Source organism: Oncorhynchus masou, chromosome 6 (assembly GCF_036934945.1).
Source record: "Oncorhynchus masou masou isolate Uvic2021 chromosome 6, UVic_Omas_1.1, whole genome shotgun sequence".
Lineage (NCBI taxonomy): Eukaryota > Metazoa > Chordata > Actinopteri > Salmoniformes > Salmonidae > Oncorhynchus > Oncorhynchus masou.
The window spans coordinates 64,990,212-65,014,899 of NC_088217.1; the positions used below are offsets into that span (position 1 = coordinate 64,990,212).

At 44.8% G+C, this 24,688-nt stretch overlaps 2 pseudogenes; both read left to right on the plus strand.

Moving 5' to 3' along the window:
* The first annotated feature begins 3,787 nt into the window (after nt 1-3,787).
* LOC135541662 (uncharacterized) lies at nt 3,788-4,426 on the plus strand (annotated as a pseudogene).
* A 584-nt stretch (nt 4,427-5,010) lies between these two features.
* LOC135541663 (uncharacterized protein K02A2.6-like) lies at nt 5,011-24,688 on the plus strand (annotated as a pseudogene).

Here is a 24,688-nt window from a genome sequence, read left to right on the forward strand (position 1 = left end):
TTCAAATAATATTTTATTTTTTTCACATGCGTTGAACACAACAGGTACAATGAATACAATGCTTACTTAAAGCCCTTAACCAAAAGTGCAGTTCAAGAAATAGAGTTAAGAAAATATTTACTCAATAAAATAAAGTAAAAATAGAATTAGAATGACATAACACTAACGAGGCTGTATACAGGGGACACCGGTACCGATTAAATGTGCAGGGGACAGGTTAGTCGATGTAATTTATACATGTAGGTAGGGGTAAAGTGACTATGCACAGATGATAAACAGTGAGAAGCAGCAGTGTAAAAACAAATGGGTGGATCAATGTAAATAGTCTGGGTGGCCTTGTGAGTAATTGTTCAAATCAAATCAAATTTATTTATATAGCCCTTCGTACATCAGCTGATATCTCAAAGTGCTGTACAGAAACCCAGCCTAAAACCCCAAACAGCAAGCAATGCAGGTGTAGAAGCACGGTGGTTAGGAAAAACTCCCTAGAAAGGCCAAAACCTAGGAAGAAACCTAGAGAGGAACCAGGCTATGTGGGGTGGCCAGTCCTCTTCTGGCTGTGCCAGGTAGAGATTATAACAGAGCATGGCCAAGATGTTCAAATGTTCGTAAATGACCAGCATGGTCGAATAATAATAAGGTAGAACAATTGAAACGGGGGAGCAGCAGCACAGCCAGGTGGACTGGGGACAGCAAGGAGTCATCATGTCAGGTAGTCCTGGGGCATGGTCCTAGGGCTCAGGTCCTCCGAGAGAGAGAAAGAAAGAGAATTAGAGAGAGCATATGTGGGGTGGCCAGTCCTCTTCCAGCTGTGCCGGGTGGAGATTATAACAGAACATGGCCAAGATGTTCAAATGTTCATAAATGACCAGCATGGTCGAATAATAATAATAAGGTAGAACAGTTGAAACTGGAGCAGCAGCACGGCCAGGTGGACTGGGGACAGCAAGGAGTCATCATGTCAGGTAGTCCTGGGGCATGGTCCTAGGGCTCAGGTCCTCCGAGAGAGAGAAGGAGAGAATTAGAGAACGCACACTTAGATTGACACAGGACACCGAATTGGACAGGAGAAGTACTCCAGATATAACAAACCGACCCCAGCCCCCCGACACATAAACTACTGCAGCATAAATACTGGAGGCTGAGACAGGAGGGGTCAGGAGACACTGTGGCCCCATCCGGGGACACCCCCGGACAGGGCCAAACAGGAAGGATTCAGCAGTCTTATAGCTTGGGGGTAGAAGCTGTTAAGGAGAATTTTGGACCTAGACATTTCACTCCGGTACCGCTTGCCATGCAGTAGTAGAGAGAACAGTCTATAACTAGGTTACTTAAGTCTTTGACAATTATTGGGGCCTTTCTCTGACACCGCCTGGTATATATGTCCTGGATGGCCGGAAGCTTGGCCCCAGTGATGTATTGGGCCATTCGCTCTACCCTCTGTAGCATCTTGCGGTCAGATACCGAGCAGTTGCCATACCAGGCGGTGATGCAACTGGTCAGAATGCTCTTGATGGTGCAGTAGTAGAACTTTGAGGATCTGGGGACCCATACCAAATAGTTTCCGTCTCCTGAGGGGGAAAAGATGTTGTTGTGCCATCTTCACATCTGTCTTGGTCTGTTTGGACCGTGATAGTTTGTTGGTGATGTGGACACCAAGGAACTTGAAACTCTCAACTCGCTCCACTTCATTCCCGTCGAAGAGAATGGGGGCCTGCTCGATCCTCCTTTTCCTGCAGTCCACGATCATCTCCTTTGTCTCGTTCACATTTAGGGAGAGGTTGTTGGCCTGGCACCACACTGCCAGGTCTCTGACCTCCTCCCTATAGGCTGTCTCAATGTTATCGGTGATCAGGCCTACCACTGTTTTGTCATCAGCAAACTTAATGATGGTGTTGAGTTTTGCTCAGCCACGCAGTCGTTGTTGAACAGGGAGTACAGGGGGGGGGGGACTAAGCACGCACCCTTGAGGCGAACCGGTTTTGAGGGTCAGCGTTGCAGATGTGGTGTTGCCTAACCTTACCACCTGGGGGCGGCCCATCAGGAAGTCCAGGTTCCAGTTGCAGAGGGAGGTGTTTAGTCCCAGGGTCCTTAGCTTAGTGATGAGCTTTGAGTTCATCGGGTATTGTGTGTAGATTATTTCATCCATTTTAGAATAAGGCTGTAACGTAACATAATGTGGAAAAAGTCAAGGGCTCTGAATACTTTCCGAATGCACTGTATAGCATGTTACTGTACAGCCACTGCGTTCCAATTTAGGTGCTTCCAAATCTGCCATTTACAACCCATATATGGTTACGAGTGTAAAGGGCTAAACAGAGGTTTTTGTTTCAAACAGAAAAAGTTATTTAAAATCACAGTAATGTCTCTCGATATTGAAAAGGTTTTATAAAATCTGAATCCATACTAATCCTTATTATGCCTGGTTAATGGTTCTGGCTTCTTAATGATGTTGCTCCAAATAAAACGCAAAGGAGTAGACGTGAGAGCTAATAACGTTTGAGAGAAGTTAGAATTTAATGGTAGACGATTAGGAGGTAGGTACACTGAGAACTGGCAAAACAAATGACAATAGCATTAGGTGAAACTCACACTGCGAGTTCAGCAAAGCATGGTAGGCAGGTGCAAATTGTACTACCTACTTGGGGTTGAGCTAGAAGTTCAAATGATCAGGCCCCACAGTTAAATGCAAAAATGTCATTTCAGCCTAACAATTGTATTGGATTTGTTTTTATTTTTATTTATTTATTTTATTTTGTCCCATTAACTTCGTTAATCATACTACCGTCATAAAGTTAATTCACTTTAACTACTTTAAAATTGTATTCATTGTATTCATAATTTTAAAGCTTACACAATTTAAAGCTAATTTCGTACAGAATGTAACAAACTGTACTGTACAGAGTATACAAAACATTAAGAACACCTGCTCTTTCTACGACAGACTGAGCATGTGAATCCAGACGGAAGCTATGATCCCTTATTGATGTCACTTGTTAAATCCAATTCAATCAGTGTACAAGAAGTGGAGCAGAGAAGTTACAGGATTTTTAAGCATTGAGATATGGCTTGTGCATGTGTGCCATTCAGAGAGTAAATTGAAAAGACAACATTTTTCTGTGCCTTTGAACTGTCATTTCCCAAAAGTCAGTCGCTTCCCAAAGGCTAACTCATTTTCCTCAGCTTCAAGAGCCTACACATTCACCAAATTGTGTGTGGTTATACTTATACATATGCTCGAGACTTGCCCAGAGGGAATTGTTGATATTTTTTCAATTCTAGATAACATTTACAAGTCTTAACAAAATGAAACTAAAATATTTCACTGTCCCAAAGAAAGTATTTGCGTGGTATGCAAATATGTGAATATTTAATGGGATGTCACCTCATTTGCATATTGTAATACAATATCTCAGAAAAACATTAACACAAAACGTATTTTTCGTAACCTGTTATATTTATCTTTACCAATAGACGGCAGTAGTGACTCAAGACGGGGGTTTGCTTTCCGCTATCTGTAGCTATTTCCTATGTCTGCCTATATAACTTTGATTAAGAAAGCTTCAGGTAGTTTAAGCCAGGTGCATCAAAGAATGTAATTCTAAGTTATAATTAAATACTAAACTGTACATAAGTCTCATGAGTTGTAACTCTAAAAAGCCTTTAAGGATACTACATATTTGGCGATGAGGATAACTATGGATAACTGCGTTGGATTTGTTTTGCCACGAATTTAACGGAGTGTTTGGCGTGCGACGCGGGAGGTGAGACTCATGTGAGCGGTGGAATGGAACATTTCTTTGCTGCTAATGAAATAACTGATGCCGCTATACAGAAATCCATACTCATAAGCGTTGTCGGTGCACAGACGTACAGCTTAATGAGAAACCTGTTGAGCCCAGATAAACCAGGAGAAAAGTCATTCATAGATTTAGTCGATCTATTAAAAAGTCACTTCAATCCCAAACCCAGTGAGATAGTACAAAGATTCAAGTTTGATTCACGCCTGAGAGAACCTACGAATCAGTGGGGGAATATGTGGCTGAGTGGAGAAAACAACTAGCATTGGACTGTAACTATGGGAATACATTATCGCAAATGCTACGCGATCGGCTGGTGTGTGGGATTAATGATGACAGGATACAAATACGATTGTTATCAGAGCCTAATCTCACATTTGAGAATGCACTCAAACTGGCCAAGGCCATGGAGTCCGCGAATAGAAATGCACTGGATTTGCAGTCAAGGGGCGCAACTGTGTACAGTAAAAGAGAGCAGCTCTGAGCGTTTTGAATTTCAAAGAGCGGAAAGCCGTGGTGCAGCAGCCAATAGAGACTGTTATCGTTGCAAAGGCAAACACACAGCGTTTGACTGTAAATTCAAACACGAAAAGTGTTATGCATGTGGGATAATAGCCCACAATTGAGAGGGCGTGCCGCAATAAAAAAAAGCCACGGGCTGCAGAGAAGAGAACGGACAGAACCGAATACTTCCAGACGCTCTATCTACCGCTGTAATCGAGTGATAGAAAGTGAAAGTGAGGGCGCAGATGCAGAGCAAGCATTCTCAATGTACAGTGCACAGGTGGCGAATATGAAGAAAGTGAAGCTTTTCATTGTGGAAATGGGAATAATTGGATTAAAGGTACCGTTTGATCTAGACACAGGCTGTAGTGTCACGCTGATGAACAGGTCTCAATTCTATAGGAAGTGGAAAACCGTTGAAGTGACTAAACTGAGAGACACCCCCATTAAACTCAAAACGTACACAGGGGAGAAGATCACTGTGATTGGCGTTGTTGATGTTCAAGTGGAATATCATGGACAAAAGAAAAGTCTACCTCTCTTAGTAGTGGAAGGTACTGGCCCCAGCTTACAAGGAAGAGGGTGGTTGGGGGAAATAAAATTGAACTGGGATGAAATCAAACATGTCACCACAGAGACATTGACACTACAGCAGGTGCTTTCAAAGCATGAGTGTGTTTTCAAAGAAGAGCTTGGGACATTTAAAATGGTTCAAGCTACCATTCATGTTGCTGCTGATGCTACTCCCAGATTCTATAGGCCAAGATCAGTTCCATATGCCATAAAGCCTAAAGTGGATGTGGAAATTGACAGACTCTTCGCAGAGGATATAATTGTACCCGTCAAGTTTTCTAAGTGGGCAGCACCAGTTGTTTCCATACTAAAACCAGATGGTCCAATCAGATTATGCGGTGACTATAAGCTGACTGTAAATAGAGTTTCCTCATTGGAGCAGTACCCCATACCCAAAGTGGAGGATTTGCTTTCAACGTTAACCGGAGGGCACCAGTTTACAAAACTGGACATGAGTCACACATATCAGCAAGTGCTAATGGATAAAGCTTCAGAAAAGTACCTGACCATAAACACCCACAGAGGGATGTTTACCTATAAACGCTTACTTTTCGGGGTGTCTGCTGCACCGGCTATCTTCCAAAGTACTATGGAGGGAATTCTACAGGGGATACCCAAGGTAGCGGTATACCTCGACGACATTCTTGTCACGGGAGTCACGAAGGAGGAACATCTCAGAAACGTAGGTGAAGTTTTGAGGAGGATGAAGGACGCCGGTCTCCGGCTGAAGAGGAGCAAGTGTACACTGTTAGCTGATGAAGTGCAGTACCTGAGTCACAAGGTGGATGCCAAGGGGTTACACACTGTCAAAGCTAAAGTGAGGGCTGTTGTGGAAGCTCCAGCTCCGATAAACGTTACAGAGCTGAAAGCCTATATAGGCTTACTGAATTGTTATAATCGCTTCCTCCCGAACCTCTCTACCCTCTTAGCTCCTCTGCATCAACTGCTAAGGAAGGATGTGGCCTGGAAATGGTCAGAAAGACAGGAAGAAGCTTTTGGAAAGTCAAAGGTGTTTCTGCAATCAGCTGAAGTGCTAGTGCACTACTCAGCAGACAGAGGTCTCATCTTATCGTGTGATGCCTCATCGTATTGTGTGGGGGCGGTGCTATCCCACCGGATGGAGAATGGTGCAGAGAAACCTATCGGGTTCATAACAAGAACGTTGATGCCAGCGGAGACAAAGTACTCTCAGCTGGACAAGGAAGGACTGGCTGTCATATTCGGAATACAGAGATTCCACAAGTACTTGTATGGGAGAATATTCACTATCGTGACCAACCATAAGCCTCTGATCTCTCTGTTCCATGAACAAAAGCCAGCACCACAAATGGTCTCTCCAAGAGTTCAATGTTGGGCTGTGTGGCTCAGGGCCTATGAGTACAGAATAATTTACAAACCAGGTAGATACCATGGGAATGCTGATGCTCTGAGTAGTCTGCCCGTTCCAGAAATTATCATTCAGGAAGAAGAAAATGACCAGATTTTGATGATCGATGTGTTGGATGATGCACCGGTGAACACAGCCCAACTCAGGCAATGGACTTCAAAGGATGTGATGTGCAAGTGCATGAATTTATCCTGAGAGGATGGCCTATAGTGACCGAGCCTCAGATCATGCCTTACTACACTCGTCGCTTGGCATTGAGTGTTCGAGATGGATGTGTTCTGTGGGGTTCAAGAGTAGTTATCCCACCATAAGGGCGGGGTTTGCTACTGAATTTGTTGCATCAGTCGCATCCAGGTATGTCAAGAATGAAAGGTCTAGCAAGATCATATGTGTGGTGGCCAAAGATGGACCACGATGTGGAAAATGAGGTGAGCAGGTGTGCAGATTGTCAGAGTAACAGGAAGTCACCCCCCACCGCGCCATTACATCCATGGGAATGGCCAGAAAAACCATGCACACGACTACATGTGGACTACGCTGGACCCTTCCTAGGAAAAATGTTCCTTGTGCTGATTGATTCTCATTCAAAGTGGATGGATGTTTACCACATGGACACGTCAACATCGTACGCTACGATTGAGAAGTTGAGACAAAGCTTCAGTGTTATGGGATTGCCGCAAATGTTGGTTCGTGACAATGCTACTTGTTTTACAAGCATTGAATTCACGAGTTTTATGAAACAAAATGGAATTCAGTACGTAACGTCGGCCCCTTTTCACCCATCTTCAAACGGATTAGCAGAACGTGCGGCTCAGACCTTGAAGGAGGGGATGAGGAAGATGCAAGGGCCAAGCATTGAAACAAAGGTGTCAAGATTCTTGTTTAGCTACAGGATTACTCCTCAAGCTACAACCGGGTTGTCACCTGCAGAAGTGTTGTTGTCAAGGAAGTTAAGGTCAACCTTGGATCTCATCAGACCAGACCTGAAAATGAAAATACAACAAAAGCAATGGAATCAAAAATGTAATCTTGACACCCGAGCCAAACTCAGAAGTTTCTCACTTGGAGATGATGTCTATACAAGAAACTATGGGTTTGGTCCTAAATGGATTCCAGCTACCATTGAGGATTGCTCAGGACCAGTATCTTATACTGTGATCATTGGAAGTGGACAAAGACTAAGGAGACACGTGGATCAGATCCAAGCTCGAATTCCAGTTCCATCTGGAGATTTGGATCAATACTTAAACGAGCAGGACAGGACATTGGAACTTTCCCCAGAGTTGCAGTTGGACAAACCACCTGAGACCAACAATGCTCAACTTCCTGAGACCACCGTTCCGGCACGACCTCCTCTTGTGAAGTCTCCACAAAAGGGCTTTGTTTCACCATCAAGGGGTGAATATCTGGCGGCACCAGCTACACCACCTCTAAGACGCTATATTAGAGAGAGATCATTTTTGAAAAAAATAGCTCAGAATGGAATTAAGCATAGCTCAGAATGGAATTAAGTTGGGTTATTAGCTTTAAATGGGGGGGAATGTAGTGACCTGATATATTTATGTTTACCAATAGATGGCAGTAGTGATTCAAGACGGGGGTTTGCTTTCCGCTATCCGTGGCTATTTCCTATGTCTGCCTAAAATCTGATTAAGACAGCTTCAGGGAGTTTAAGCCAGGTGCATCAACGAATGTAATTCGAAGTTACAATTAAATACTAAACTGTACTTAAGTCTCATGAGTTGTAACTCTAAAAATCCTTTAAGGATACTACAGTAGTATATTTGTATCTAAATACATTCAACTGGAAAAGGTTTGTGATAAAGGAAAAACTAAATCACTATTAGGGTGTGGTACATGGCCTTTATTAAGGCTAGCCTCCACACCACAGTGACTAAAGTCCTCAAATGTACTGAATGTCTCCCTTAACCCTTCATTACAACCCACCCACCCCATCTCCACTTAACACCCCCATCCTATCCCAAACTCCCTTGAACTGTCGTGAGCTGATGGGCTGTCATGGGTGGCAGAGCCCGTGCTGGAATCTCTGACAAAGATTAATGACAAAGGAGGTTAAAACAGTGATTACAAAACCAGCTGGCAGCCTCTGGTTTTAACCTCTCTCCCCCCACTCCCCTATCTCTCCTCGACGCAATCCCCCCCCCCCCATGTGTCTAAGGGTAAATCTAAATGCTGCTCACACTGACGAAGCTTCTGTAGTGATTAGTAAGAGAGAGCGTGAGAGGTGGGGAGGAAGAGAGAGAGAGCAAGAGAACAGAAAGTGGGTGAGGAGAGGTAGATGGGGAGAGTGAGAGAGAGAGAGGTGGAGGAAAGAGACTTGAAAGTTGAGCAACACTTCATATGAATATTAGCTTCAGAATGCATTATAAGCCAATTTATAACACCTTATGAGCTGTGCAAAATGCATTATATTGCACAACATATGCCTAATATCTGAAGAAAAAAAAACATATACATAGGGTGCCTTTTTATGGAAGACCATAGCTGTTCACACAGTATATTTAAGATACTAAACTCGGCAAAAAAAAGAAACATCCACTCACTGTCAACTGTGTTAATTTTCAGCAAACTTGACATGTGTTAATATTTGTATGACAACAGAGACATAAACTGAACAAGTTCCAAAGACATGTGAATAACAGAAATGGAATAATGTGTCCCTGAACAAAGGGTGTGTGTTTTCCCCACTCTTCCACCAAGGCACCTGCAAGTTCCCGGACAATTCTGTGAGGAATGGCCCTAGCCCTCACCTTCTGATCCAACCGGTCCCAGACGTGCTCAATGTGATTGAGATCCAGGCTCTTCGCTGGCCATGGCAGAACACTGAAGACTGAGAGACTGGAGACTGAGACAGGAGGGGTCAGGAGACACTGTGGCCCCATCCAGACAGTGCCAAACAGGCAGGATATAACCCCACTCATTTTGCCAAAGCACAGCCCCCACACCACTAGAGGGATATCTTCAACCACTAACTTATTTACCATCCTGAGAGAAGGCCGAGTATAGCCCACAAAGATCTCCGCCATGGCACAACCCAAGCTGGGGCGCCAACCTAGGCAGGAAGACCACGTCAGTGACTCAACCCACTCAAGTGACGCACCCCTCCTAGGGATGGCATGGAAGAGCACCAGTAAGCCAGTGACTCAGGGTTAGAGGCAGAGAATCCCAGTGGAGAGAGGGGAAACGGCCAGGCAGAGAAAGCAAGGGTGGTTCGTTGCTCCAGTGCCTTTCCGTTCAACTTCACACTCCTGGGAAAGACTACACTCAATCATGGGACCTACTGAAGAGATTAGTCTTCAATAAAGACTTAAAGGTTGAGACCGAGTCTGCGTCTCTCACATGGGTAGGCAGACCATTCCATAAAAATGGATGAACACCCTGCCTCCAGCTGTTTGCTTCGAAATTCTAGGGACAATTAGGAGGCCTGAGACCGGCCTGGAGTAATATGATCAAATTTGTTGGTTCTAGTCAGGATTCTAGGAGCTGAAGTTTATTTAGTGCTTTATCTGGGTAGCCAGAAAGTAGAGCATTGCAGTAGTCTATCCTAAAAGTAACAAAAGCATGGATACATTTTTCTGCATCACTTTTGGACAGAAAAGTTCTGATTTTTACAATGTTACGTAGATGGGAAAAAAGCTGTCCTTGAAACAGTCTTGATATATTCGTCAAAAGAGAGATCAGGGTCCAGAGTAACGCCGAGGTCCTTCACAGTTTTATTTGAGACGACTGTACAACCATCAAGATTTATTGTCAGATTCAACAGAAGATCTGTTTGTTTCTTGGGAACTAGAACAAGCATCTCTGAGTTTAACAATAGAACGTTTGCAGCCAAACACTTCCTTATGTCTGAAACACAGGCTTCTAGCGAGGGCAATTTTGGGGCTTCACCATGTTTCATCAAAATGTACAGCTGTGTGTCATCCGCGTAGCAGTGAAAGGTAACATTATGTTTTCAAAAGACATCCTCAAGAGAAAAAATATATAGTGAAAACAATAGTGGTCCTAAAATGGAACCTGAGGAACACTGACATTTACAGTTGATTTGTCAGAGGACAAACCATCCACAGAGACAAACTGTTATCTTTCCGACAGATAAGATCTACACCAGGCCAGAACTTGTACGTGTAGACCAATTTGGGTTTCCAATCTCTCCAAAAGAATGTGATGATCGATGGTATCAAAAGAAGCACTAAGGTCTAGGAGCATGAGGACAGATTCAGAGCCTTGGTCTGGCGCCATTAAAAGGTAATTTACCACCTTCACAAGTGCAGTCTCAGTGCTATAATGGGGTCTAAAACCAGACTGAAGAATTTTGTATACATTGTTTGTCTTCAGGAAGGCAGTGAGTTACAGTGCAACCGATTTTTCTAAATCTTTTGAGAGGAAAGGGAAATTCAATATAGGCCAATATTTTTTTTTCTGGGTCAAGATTTGGCTTTTTCAAGAGAGGCTTTATAACTGCCACTTTTAGTGAGTTTGGTACACATCTGGTGGATAGAGAGCAGTTTATTATGTTCAACATAGGAAGGCCAAGCACAGGAAGCAGCTCTTTCTGTAGTTTAGTTGGAATAGGGTCCAGTGTGCAGCTTGAAGGTTTAGAGGCCATGATTATTTTCATCACTGTGTCAAGCGATATAGTACTAAAACACTTGAGTGTCTCCCTTGATCCTAGGTCCTGGCAGAGTTGTGCAGACTCAACTGAGCTTTGGAGGAATACACAGATTTAAAGAAGAGTCCGTAATTTGCTTTCTAATGATCATGATCTTTTTCTCAAAGAAGTTCATGAATTTATTACTGCTGAAGTGAAAGCCATCGTCTCTTGGGGAATGCTGCTTTTTTAGTTAACTTTGGGACAGTATCAAAAATAAATGTTGGATTTTTCTTATTTTCCTCAATTAAGTTGGAAAAATAGGATGATCGAGCAGCAGTGAGGGCTCTTCAATACTGCACAGTATTGTCTTTCCAAACTAGTCGGAAGACTTCCAGTCTGGTGTGGCGCCAGTTCCGTTCCTATTTTCTGGAATCTTGCTTCAGAGCTTGGGTATTTTCTGTATACCTGGGAGCTAGTTTCTTATGACAAATGTTTTTTGTTTTTAGGGGTGCGACTGCATCTATGGTATTGCGCAAGGTTAAATTGAGTTCCTCAGTTAGGTGGTTAACTGATTTTTGTCCTCTGACATCCTTGGTTAGGCAGAGGGAGTCTGGTAGGGCATCAAGGAATCTTTGTGTTGTCTGAGAATTTATAGCACGACTTTTGATGATCCTTGGTTGGAGTCTGAGCAGATTATTTGTTATTGAGCAGATTATTTGTTATTGCAAAAATAATAAAATGGTGGTCCGATAGTCCAGGATTGTGAGGAAAAACATTAAGATCCACATTTATTACATGGGACAAAACTAGGTCCAGAGTATGACTGTGGCAGTGAGTAGGTCCGGAGACATGTCGATGATGGCTCTGAATGCCTTTTGGAGTGGGTCTGTGGACTTTTCCACGTGAATATTAAAGTCACCAAAAATGGAATATTATCTACTATGACTACAAGGTCCGATAGGAATTCAGAGAACTCTGTGAGGAACGCTGTATATGGCCCAGGAGGCCTGAAATCACACACAGAATGAGCAGTAAGGTTGGTGGCATTGTCATGATGGAGGGTCATGTCAGGATGAGCCTGCGGGAAGGGTACCACATGAGGGAGGAGGAAGTCTTCCCTGTAACACACAGCGTTGAGAATGCCTGCAATGACAACAAGCTTAGTCCGATGATACTGTGACAAACCGCCCCAGACCATGACGGAACCTCCACCTCCAAATCGATCCCGCTCCAGAGAACAGGCCTTGATGTAATGCTCATTCCTTCGACGATAAACACAAATCCAACCATCACCCCTGGTGAGACAAAACTGCTGCTTGTCAGTGAAGAGCACTTTTTTGCCAGTTTTGTATGGTCAAGCGACGGTGGGTTTGTGCACATAGGCGACGCTGTTGCCGGTGATGTCTGGTGAGGACCTGCCTTACAACAGGCCTGCATGCCCTCAGTCCATCCTCTCTCAGCCTATTGCGGACAGTCTGAGCACTGATGGAGGGATTGTGCATTCCTGCCATACTGTACTTGTCCCGCAGGTGTGATGTTCAGCTGTACTGATCCTGTGCAGGTGTTGTTACACGTGGTCTGCCACTGAGAGGACTATCCAGCTGTCCGTCCTGTCTCCCTGTAGTGCTGTCTTATCCATCTCACAGTACGAACATTGCAATTCATTGTCCTAGCCACATCTGCAGTCCTTATGCCTCCTTGCAGCATGCCTAAGGTATGTTCACGCAGATGAGCAGGGACCCTGGGCATCTTTGTTTTGGTGTTTTTCAGTCAGTAGAAAGGCCACTTTAGTGTCCTAAGTTTTCATAACTGTGACCTTAATTGCCTACTGTCTGTAAGCTGTTAGTGTCTTAATGACCGTTCCACAGGTGCATGTTCCTTAATTATTTATGGTTCATTGAACAAGCATGGAAAACAATGTTCAAACCCTTCACAGTGAAGATAGTGAAGTTATTTGGATTTTTATGAATTATATATGAAAGACAGGGTCCTGAAAAAGTGACGTTTTTTGTTGTTGCTGAGTTTGTCACTTTATTACATCATTACAGTCTGTTGTTCATAACTCCACAACTGTTGCATGAAAACAGTCTTTATACAGATACAATATGTGACATTGGACCTGATATCCTGTCCAAGCTCATTTCACCAAGGCCAGTGTCACGACACAGGCACCTCTCAATCAAAATTAGAAGAGACAAACACTATTGTCTTGGACCAGCTCAGTTTATCTCTACCATTGTGACACTGAGTCGTCATAATGCTGCTTAAAATGTACATGATCTTAGGGGCATTGGCAAACACAATCATTTAATGAATGTACCCATAATTGAACAGAATACATATGATTATCCTACAGCTATTGTAAGCAGTAATCATGACCCTATAAACCAGAGATACACTGGTACACTTAGCACTGAGGTGGTGTGCAATAGTTGGAAGACCACTTTGCAGCTCACCCTGCACTATTGGCTCAAATGTAAATAACATGAGTCTACCTTGGATAAGCTTCCTAGTAAAGCATTCAAAACAATCAAGCAACCCAGAAAAAAATGCTAAAAGTAGCCCATGTTAACATATGTAGCCTAAGAAACAATGTCCATGAAGTCAATAACTAAGTCAATAAGTTGCGGACTATATTCAGAATCACATTCCTGTAATGCTTAGAGACGATCTTATGTTAAATACTGTTGAAGTAATATGGCTCAGATTTCAAAAAAGCTTTACAGAAAAAGCACACCATGCAATAATCTGAGTACGGCGCTCAGAGACCAAAACAACCCAAGCAGATATCCGCCATGTTGTGGAGTCAATCTCAACACTGTGTGTTACAGGGAAGACATCCTCCTCCCTCATGTGGTACCCTTCTCGCAGGCTCATCCAGACATGACCCTCCAGCATGTACACAAATCATATTCAATGTTTAACTTTTGATTTATCTTTAGTTACATTTAGTTTATGTTAATTTGTTTATTTGTGTATGACAGAGGTGGTTCAGTGAACCATGCTCACGTGCTGAGTAATCATGCTTGGGGTGTAGGCTTTAGGTCAGTGGGCTAACACAATCATATAGGCTGGAGAATATCCAAGTTTAAACCTACATCTGTTTCCAACTAATTGTTATGGGCTGGCAGCATCCTTAGCCATTTCACCTGTTGTCTGACTAACTCTTCATATAGACAATAGAAGAGCTTGGAAGACCGTATCTCTCAAACCATCACACCATTCAGCGCATCATGTTTCATCCCAATCTCCAGTAGATGACTTAGCCCATGCCAATGGTTTACAGAAAGGGTCAGTGGCGACCCTTCACTCAGGGCAGGTGGGGCAGAGTCCCACCTGTTTTGAGCCCCACATTTTACATTGCAAACAATGTAAAAAATAATATAATTGAGTTAATAAAGCTGCAAACAAAAGTTCACTTTTTTTGTTTTCTTGAGTAAGGGAGCTCCAAAATGCAGGTGTTTCAGCCTAGCTCAGTATTTTCTGTGGTGGTGGTTCTGTCACTGATGGGGACACTACAGCACCGCCAAGTCTAAGAGTAGAGCTGGAAAACTCAAGCCCCTTGAGTGCTGCCATAGTTACATTAGAAATGCCCATCCAAGCAGGCTCAAGGTCATTGGCCATAGATAAAATGATGTCAAATCACATATCTTGTCATGTCTTGTTATGTCTGTTCCTGTCCTTTCTCTTCACTCTGTCTCTCTCTGCTGGTCTTTTTAGGTTACCTTCTCTGTCTCTCATTCTTCAGCTGTTCTACATCTCCCCTAACTAGCTCATTCACTCTTTCACACCTGTTCTCTCTTCCCCCTCTGATTAGGTCTCTATTTCTCTCTCTGTTCCTGCTACTTTCAGTGTCTGATTCTTGTTTGTGTTTTTGATGCCAGAAGCAAGCTGTCGTCGCGTTTGCTTCCACCTTGTCCTATCCTGTCGGAGTCTGCCTGGCAGGTGCATCCTGCATTATACTAACGTTCTTTTTGTTCCATTGACTACGTTGGAAGAGGATTTATGCCATTCCTGTTTTTTCATTAAAGAACTCTGTTTTCTGTTAAAACCGCTTTTGGGTCTTCACTCAAGTACATAACAGAAGAATCAGACCAAGAATGGACCCAGCGGCTCCGGACCCTTTTCACTCCGCCGTCGAGATCCAGGGAGCGATGCTAGGCAGACACGAGGAGGAATTGTCTGCTGCTCGACATGCCGTTGAGACCCTGGCCGTCCAAGTCTCCGACCTCACAAGACAGGTTCACCAACTCCACCTCGATCCACCGCCCACTTCCAGGGTTTCCGAGTCTCCGGAGCCCAGGATCAACAACCCGCCGTGTTACTCTGGGGAGCCCACTGAGTGCCGCTCATTCCTCACTCAGTGTGATGTGGTGTTCTCTCTCCAGCCCAACACTTACTCCAGGAGCGCAGCCCGCATCGCCTACGTCATTTCTCTCCTTACCGGACGGGCGCGTGAGTGGGGCACGGCAGTCTGGGAGGCGAGGGCTGAGTGTATTAACCAGTATCAAGACTTTAAGGAGGAGATGATACGGGTTTTTGACCGTTCTGTTTTTGGGGAGGAGGCTTCCAGGGCCCTGTCTTCCCTATGTCAGGGGAATCGATCCATAACGGATTATTCTATTGAGTTTCGCACTCTCGCTGCCTCAAGTGACTGGAACGAGCCGGCTTTGCTCGCTCGTTTTCTGGAGGGTCTCCTCGTCGAGGTTAAGGACGAGATCCTCTCCCGGGAGGTTCCTTCCAGTCTGGACTCCTTAATAGCTCTCGCTATTCGCATAGAGCGACGGTTTGATCTTCGTCGCCGAGCTCGTGGAAAGGAGCTCGCGTTCTCCGTTGCTCCCCTCTCCATATCACTGCCACCTGCCGCATCACTGCCACCCTCCTCCGCCGGCTCGGATGCTGAGCCTATGCAGCTGGGGGTATCCGCATCTCGGCCAAGGAGAAGGAACGGAGAATCACCATCGCCTCTGTCTCTACTGCGGCTCCGCTGGTCATTTTGTCACCTCATGTCCAGTAAAAGCCAGAGCTCATCAGTAAGAGGAGGGCTACTGGTGAGCGCAACTACTCAGGCCTCTCCTTCTGGATCACGCACTACCTTTCCGGTCCATCTCCGCTGGCCCGGTTCATCTGCTTCCTGCAGTGCCTTGATAGACTCTGGGGCGGAGGGCTGTTTTATGGACAAGACCTGGGCTCGGGAACATGACATTCCTCTCAGACAGTTAGGGAGCCCACGGCCTTGTTCGCTTTAGATGGTAGTTCTCTCCCCAAGATTCAGCGTGAGACGCTGCCTTTAACCCTCACTGTCTCTGGTAATCATAGCAATGAAACCATTTCTTTTTTAATTTTTCGTTCACCTTTTACACCTGTTGTTTTGGGTCATCCCTGGCTAGTGCGCCATAACCCTTCTATTAATTGGTCTAGTAATACTATCCTATCCTGGAATGTTTCTTGTCATGTGACCTGTTTAATGTCTGCTATCCCTCCTGTTTCCTCTGTCTCTTCTTCACAGGAGGAGCCTGGCGATTTGACAGGGGTGCCGGAGGAGTCACGATCTGCGCACGGTGTTCAGTCGTTCCAAGGCCACTTTTCTCCCTCCACACCGGTCGTATGACTGTAGTATTGATCTCCTTCCGGGAACTACTCCCCCCCGGGGTAGATTATACTCTCTGTCGGCTCCCGAACGTAAGGCTCTCGAGGATTATTTGTTGGTTTCGCTCGACGCCGGTACCATAGTCTCCTCCTCCTCTCCCGCCGGAGCGGGGTTTTTTTTGTTCAGAAAAAGGACGGGTCCCTGCGCCCATGCGTGGATTATCGAGGGCTGAATGACATAACAGTTAAGAATCGTTATCCGCTTCCTCTTATGTCTTCAGCCTTCGAGATCCTGCAGGGAGCCAGGTTTTTCACCAAATTGGACCTTCGTAACGCCTACCATCTCGTGCGCATCAGGGAGGGGGACGAGTGGAAGACGGCATTTAACACTCCGTTAGGGCACTTTGAATACCGGGTTCTTCCTTTCGGCCTCGTTAACGCTCCAGCTGTCTTTCAGGCACTAGTTAACGACGTCCTGAGAGACATGCTGAACATTTTTGTTTTCGTTTACATGGACGATATCCTGATTTTTTCACCGTCTCTCTCGATTCATGTTCAGCACGTGCGACAGCGTCCTCCAGCGCCTTTTGGAGAACTGTCTTTATGTGAAGGCTGAGAAGTGCATTTTTCATGCCGCCTCTGTCCCTTTTCTCGGTTCCGTTATTTCCGCTGAGGGCATTAAGATGGATCCCGCTAAGGTCCAGGCTGTCATTGATTGGCCCGTTCCTAAGTCACGCGTCGAGCTGCAGCGCTTTCTGGGCTTCGCTAATTTCTATCGTCGTTTCATCCGTAATTTCGGTCAGGTGGCAGCTCCCTCACAGCCCTTACTTCTGTTAAGACGTGCTTTAAGTGGTCCGTTTCCGCCCAGGGAGCTTTTGATCTTCTTAAGAATCGTTTTACATCCGCTCCTATTCTTGTTACACCTGACATCTCTAGACAGTTTGTTGTTGAGGTTGACGCGTCAGAGGTGGGCGTGGGAGCCATTCTTTCTCAGCGCTCTCTCTCTGACGGCAAGGTCCATCCTTGCGCGTTTTTTTTCTCTCATCGCTTATCGCCGTCAGAACGTAACTATGATGTTGGTAATCGCGAACTGCTCGCCATCCGCTTAGCCCTAGGCGAATGGCGACAGTGGTTGGAGGGGCGACCGTTCCTTTGTCGTTTGGACTGACCATAGGAACCTTGAGTACATCCGTTCAGCCAAACGACTTAATGCGCGTCAGGCTCGTTGGGCTCTGTTTTTCGCTCGTTTCGAGTTTGTTATTTCTTATCGTCCGGGCTCAAAAAACACCAAGCCTGATGCTTTATCTCGTCTCTTCAGTTCTTCTGAGGTCTCCACCGACCCCGAGGGGATTCTCCCTGACGGGCGTGTTGTCGGGTTGACTGTCTGGGGAATTGAGAGGCAGGTAAAGCAAGCACTCGCTCACACTCCGTCGCCGCGAGCTTGTCCTAGGAACCTTCTGTTCGTTCCCGTTCCTACTCGTCCGGCCGTTCTTCAGTGGGCCCACTCTGCCAAGTTAGCCGGCCACCCCGGCGTTCGGTACGCTCGCTTCCATTCGCCAGCGTTTCTGGTGGCCCACTCGGGAACGTGACGCGCGTCATTTGTCGCCGCTTGTTCGGTCTGCGCGCAGACTAAATCTGGGAACTCTCCTCCTGCCGGCCGTCTCAGACCGCTTCCCATTCCCTCTCGACCGTGGTCTCACATCGCTTTAGATTTTATCACCGGACTGCCTTCATCAGCGGGGAAGACAGTTATTCTTACGGTTGTCGATAGATTCTCTAAGGCGGCTCATTTCATTCCTCTCGATAAGCTCCCTTCTGCTAAGGAGACGGCTCAGATCATTATCGAGAATGTTTTCCGAATTCATGGCCTTCCGTCTGACGTCGTTTCCGACAGAGGCCCGCAGTTCACGTCTCAATTTTGGAGGGAGTTTTGCCGTTTGATTGGGGCTTCCGTCAGTCTCTCGTCCGGCTTTCATCCCCAGTCTAACGGTCAAGCCGAACGGGCCAATCAGACTGTTGGTCGCATTTTACGCAGTCTTTCTTTTCGTAACCCTGCGTCTTGGTCAGAACAGCTCCCTGGGCAGAGTACGCCCACAACTCGCTTCCCTCGTCTGCTACCTCTATCCCCTTTTCAGTGTAGCCTCGGGTACCAGCCTCCGCTGTTCTCATCTCAGCTCGCCGAGTCCTTCCCCTCCGCTCAGGCTTTTGTCCAGCGTTGCGACGCACCTGGAAGGGGTCAGGTCGGCACTTTGCCGTAATAGGGCGCAGACTGTGAGGGCCGCTAATAAGCGTAGGACCAAGAGTCCTAGATATTGTTGCGGTCAGAGAGTATGGCTCTCCACTCAGAACCTTCCCCTTAAGACAGCTTCTCGCAAGTTGGCCCCGCAGTTCATTGGTCCGTTCCGTATTTCTCAGGTCATTAATCCTGTCGCAGTGCGACTTTTCTCCCGCCTATCTTCGTCGCGTTCACCCGGTCTTCCATGTCTCCTGTGTTAAGCCCGTTCTTCCGCCCCCGCTCGTCCCTCCCCCCATCCTTGTCGAGGGCGCACCCATCTACAGGGTTCTGTAAGATTTTGGACATGCGCCCTCGGGGCCGTGGTCATCAGTACCTAGTGGATTGGGAGGGGACGGTCCTGAGGAGAGGAGTTGGGTTCCCTCTCGGGACGTGCTGGACCGTTCGCTGATCGATGATTTCCTCCGTTGCCGCCAGGTTTCCTCCTCGAGTGCGCCAGGAGGCGCTCGGTGAGTGGGGGGGTACTGTCATGTCTTGTTATGTCTGTTCCTGTCCTTTCTCTTCACTCTGTCTCTCTCTGCTGGTCTTTTTAGGTTACCTTCTCTGTCTCTCATTCTTCAGCTGTTCTACATCTCCCCTAACTAGCTCATTCACTCTTTCACACCTGTTCTCTCTTCCCCCTCTGATTAGGTCTCTATTTCTCTCTCTGTTCCTGCTACTTTCAGTGTCTGATTCTTGTTTGTGTTTTTGATGCCAGAAGCAAGCTGTCGTCGCGTTTGCTTCCACCTTGTCCTATCCTGTCGGAGTCTGCCTGGCAGGTGCATCCTGCATTATACTAACGTTCTTTTTGTTCCATTGACTACGTTGGAAGAGGATTTATGCCATTCCTGTTTTTTCATTAAAGAACTCTGTTTTCTGTTAAAACCGCTTTTGGGTCTTCACTCAAGTACATAACATATCTACACTATATTTGATTGGAATCTTAGCTAGCCATCATCATGCATCAAGTCAACTATCTACTGGCAAATCCTTGTCATATGAAGAGAAATTATAGATCAAATGTATCCGTGCTCATCGGCCATTGGACATGAACATTACAAGTTGGAAATCGCGAATTCAACAATGAGTGGTTTGGAAGGAATCAGTGGCTAACTGCAAGCATTGCAAAGCAATCATTAGCATGTTATTCAGTGGAGTGGATGTGTGGTCCCAAGTCTAAGATTAAGGGTCTCTTTTCCTAGTTTAAATTGATAAACATTGGCCATGCTGTCAATGAAGCATGACTTGTTTTGCGCTCAAAACAACTGTTAACTCAGAACTGCATAATCTGACTTTTGTGAGTTCACGACAACTGGGAACTCAGGAAAAAACGAGATACGACTGGGAAAATACGTTTTGAACTTTATCCAACTAAGAACTGTAAATTCGGAACTTGAGCAAATTTCTAGGGCTATGACCTGAAGATCACTGACATATTTAATCTTTTTCCCTCCTAGTTGTCTTGAAAGCAACATCATTCCAGAGAACGGCATACTTTGATGACCATGATCTGAATTCTGTCGCTGTACGTTTCAAAAGTGCTGAAAAAAATAGTTATTGACTACGTCGGTCCTAGCGCATTCTAAATTACGGATTGCGTCTTATCTGCTTGTCGTCCCCTTATGCCATAGTTTCTACATCTCAATTGTCAGTAGAAACCACATTTATTTAAGCAAGTCAGCCATATCAGCTATGTTTTTCTCAAGGTATCAGGTGTGAAGGTAAGACCCAGATGCAGACAACGTCAAATTAACAATGGTTTCATAATCTAACAGGGGCAAGTAATAGACAGGTCAAGGCAGGAAGGGATCAGTTAACCAGAGGTGGGGTACCGGACGGCAGGCAGGCTCAGGGTAGGCAGAGGTCAATAATCCAGAGGTGGGGCAAAGGTGCAGGCAGGCTTAGGGTCAGGCAGAGTGGTAAGGCAGGCGGGCTTAGAGTCAGGACAGGCAAGGGTCAAAACCAGGAGGGTGAGGGAAAAGAGCGGCTGAGACAAGCAGGCGCAGAGGCAAAACCGCTGGTTGACTTGACAAACAAGATGCACTAGCAAGAGACAAACAGAGAACACCGGTATAATTATACAGGAGATAATGGGGAAGATATGCGACACCTGGAGGTGGGTGGAGACAATCACAAAGACAGGTGAAACAAATCAGGGTGTGACAAAAGGCAGTAAATGAGGCTGAATAAACTGGTTGGCTGCGCGATAAGACTCAGCCAGGTGTAGCAGTGGTAAGCTATTGGGACTCTGCTGTTGTAATGGCTTTATGTAGGCCCTATCAGCTCATGGGCACTGTTTGTCACCATTATAGTGCAATTACTGTATTGTTTAGTGTTGTGGCTTTGCTGGCATGCATCCCACACTCTTTGGTTTGCCCCACCAAGATTTAAATGCTAAAATTTCCACTGGAAAGTGTGTTGAATATTTCAACATAGACAGTTCCTCCACCTTGCTCTAGGGGCCTCTCTGTCTCTCTATACCTTTTCCAACTCTTCTCCCATCACGTCAATTAACTAAACCACTGACAACAGGCTATTCCTCCTCAAAGACTGTCACGTTCTATCCTATAAAATATCCGCAATACAGTACTACAAGGTGTGTGTCAAACAATCTGTTTGATTGATGGTACTTACAGTAGGTGAGTCTCCATCCTATTACTATGATGACCCACTCTCTGATGTTGTCATCGCAACTCATTATTAATGATTTGCTAATTTGGCTAATTGGAAAACTTGGGATGCCTGCCTCTCACAGAGTTTTTCTGAGTAAATAAGGAGAGTGTATTTTGACTGTCAGAACACAAGGAAACATTCTGGCTTGGGAGGCTCATGAGCAAGGACTCTGCTTGTGTGCCCAAATTATTTTGCTCCAAATTTCACTCAAGGCCTATATATATATATATATATATATATATATATATATATTTTTTTTTTTTTTTTTTTGGGGGGGGTAGTTTGGTAGTAAACTGGCTCCACAGTGTTTTCTGCTTTCACTCACTTGTAACTGTTGTGACTGGTCAATATCATGCCAGGCTGTGCTCATTTGAAGTACTGAAGCTCCAGCTCCACCGACCCCTCCTGGTTTTAACTCAGGAGTATCAGCTGTTACAACTGGTCAAATTTTGTTGAGTCATGATTCTTCAACCAGTTTGCTAAACTGTGGTTCAATATTTGCCTCATAATCAAATCATTGAAGCAGTGCTGAAGATTTTAAATGAGTTTATTTCTTGCACATTCTAGTGAGGAAATTGACAGCCTGAGTCACTTCCTGCCTCAACAGGAACTACATCATAGGTCAAAGGTTAGTCTGACAGGGCACTCATATGAGGAAGGAGATCGAACTTCAGGCCTTGCTATACCTCTTTTAATTTGACTTTTTAGAAGAGTTTTGAGCAAATACTTTCAACATAAAAAAATGTTACTACGATAATTCCAGCTCAAACACCAGACTTGGATTTCAGCATTTCCCAAGCCAGTGTTTCCGATACAGCAGATCAACGCACCCATGCTGATGTGATGGAAGGTGTCGGATTAAGTTTTTCCCCCCACAAAATTTGACCTTTGGTGTCAGGAGACACAGTGGCTGTCTCAGTAGGCTTTTTTAGATGTAACTAAGGGGAAATTTAGTTCCAGCGGTGCTGCCGAGGGAAAAATATGGACGTAATGAAGCAGAGTGACTGGAAGACGGCCCAGTTTGAAGACCATTTCCCCCATCCCTTCACACACACACACACACACACACACACACACACAGGAACGTACACACACAAACATGCACACAACACACACACACACACACAAAGGATCAAAGAAACACACACAGGAACGTACACACAAACATGCACACAACACACACACACACACACAGGAATGTACATGCACAAACACGCACACCTCTTTGATCTGGTATTGCACACACACACGCAGAAAGGTTCACACACACACCACTTTGGGCTGGCATCGCAATCGCTACCCATCGCCAACACATGACTGTGACGGAGAGTGGAGAGCAGGGGTGTTTTCCTTGAGGGTGTATCATCAGGACGTTTATCATTGCAAAAACTCTTTTAGTTTTTTCATTTTCCCCTCCTCGTCCAAAGTGATCATTATTGTCACAGAGGAAATGCTGATGCTGATGAAAACAACCGCATCACCACGGTAACAAGCTATCAACGAGCCCCACAAACAGATCATTTAGAGTGATTTACTATGTCTGTTTTGTCAACACTTTCTCCCAGAAGATTATCACGCTGAGATGTTCATTAATCCCATCAAACTAATGGCAATTAGCATATTTGTGGTATAATGAACCAATAGACTTAACATCTTTGCATCTTTATGGGTAGGCATGCGTTGTGTATGAGGGAAATGACACATTAATCATTCAAATCTCCTTAATAAGAGAGTCAACCACTGTATTTGACTCAGCAAACACACTATAACAGAACTGTACATTATACAATATGTTTTTGTCTTATCAACAGTAAAATACTCTGAAACATATAACTGCAGGATACTGTAAATTATGGTACATTGTGGGAAACGTTAGTGGGAAGGGAAATTATTACTGTATTTCGAAGGGTACTGTAATTCCACCCCACAGAATGCAGTACTGTACCGTATCTTTAGAGTGACAACAACCTTTTGACCACTAGTAGGTGCATGGTATTGTTGTTTCTGAGGTGTGCCTTGTAAGATAATATATTTGTTGCACCCGTGAGTTAGAATGCTGTACCAATTTAAGCAGTGGTGGAAAAAGTATCCAGTTGTCATACTTGAGTAAAAGTATTGATACCTTAATAGAAAGTTACTCAAGTAAAAGTCACCCAGTAAAATACTACTTGAGAAAAAGTCTAAAAGTATTTGGTTCTAAATACACTTAAGTATCAAAAGTAAATGTAATTGCTAGAATATACTAAAGTATCAAAAGTTAAAGTATAAAAAATTTCAAATTCCTCATGTAAAGCAAACTAGACGGCACCATTGTGTTGTTTTTAAAATGCACGGATAGCCAGGGCTACACTCCAACATACGTAATTTACAAACAATGCATTTGTGTTTGGTGTGTTTGCCAGATCAGAGGCGGTAGGGATGACTACTTGATCTCTTGATAAGTGTGTGAATTGGACCATTTTCATGTCTTGCTAAGCATTCAACATGTAACTAGTACTTTTGGGTGTGAGGGAAAATGTATGGAGTACAAGGTACATTATTTTCTTTAGGAATTTAGTGAAGTAAAATGTGTCAACAATATAAAGAGTAAAGTACAGATACCCCCAAAAAACTACTGAATTAGTACTTTAAAGTATTTTTATTGAAATACTTTATACCACTGAATTTAACTAGGTTATAGTGCCCCATCAATTAAAAATGTATAGGGGACAGATTTAACTGGAAGCAAGTACATAACCTTAAATGGTTGAACATTTTGCCATGTCCTTTCGGTCTGTTTTGCCCTGGGTTCATGTTTTGGTATTTGTCGTAACACTACACAGCTGATTCAAATCATCCATGCTTGATGATGACTTGGTTACTATAATCAGCTATGTAGAGCAAAAAACTTATGTGCATTCAGTGGGGGCCCCAGTGGATGCAGTCTTTCCTCCTTTTCTGTTCTACAACGACATCATTTAGATGGAAGAAAATAAGTCACAGGCAGTGAAACAGGGTTTATGACAGAATCTCCTCCCCTCTCTCCCTCCCCCTGTCTTCAGTCTGTCTTGGGGAAGCTGTCCCCTGCCCACTGCCATGTGGACAGCTGTAATGGAGATGGATGGAGGCTGGCGCTGCCTCGCCGTTTGGAGCAGACGGACACCTCCCTAAATGCCTGTCTGCCAACCTCCATCAGTCTCCCTCCGATGGGCATCATGATGGAGCCCACGCTCAACACCAGCAACCCACCTAGGCGTGCGGGCGGACAGAGCGAGATAATGTGGACCGTGCACATTTGA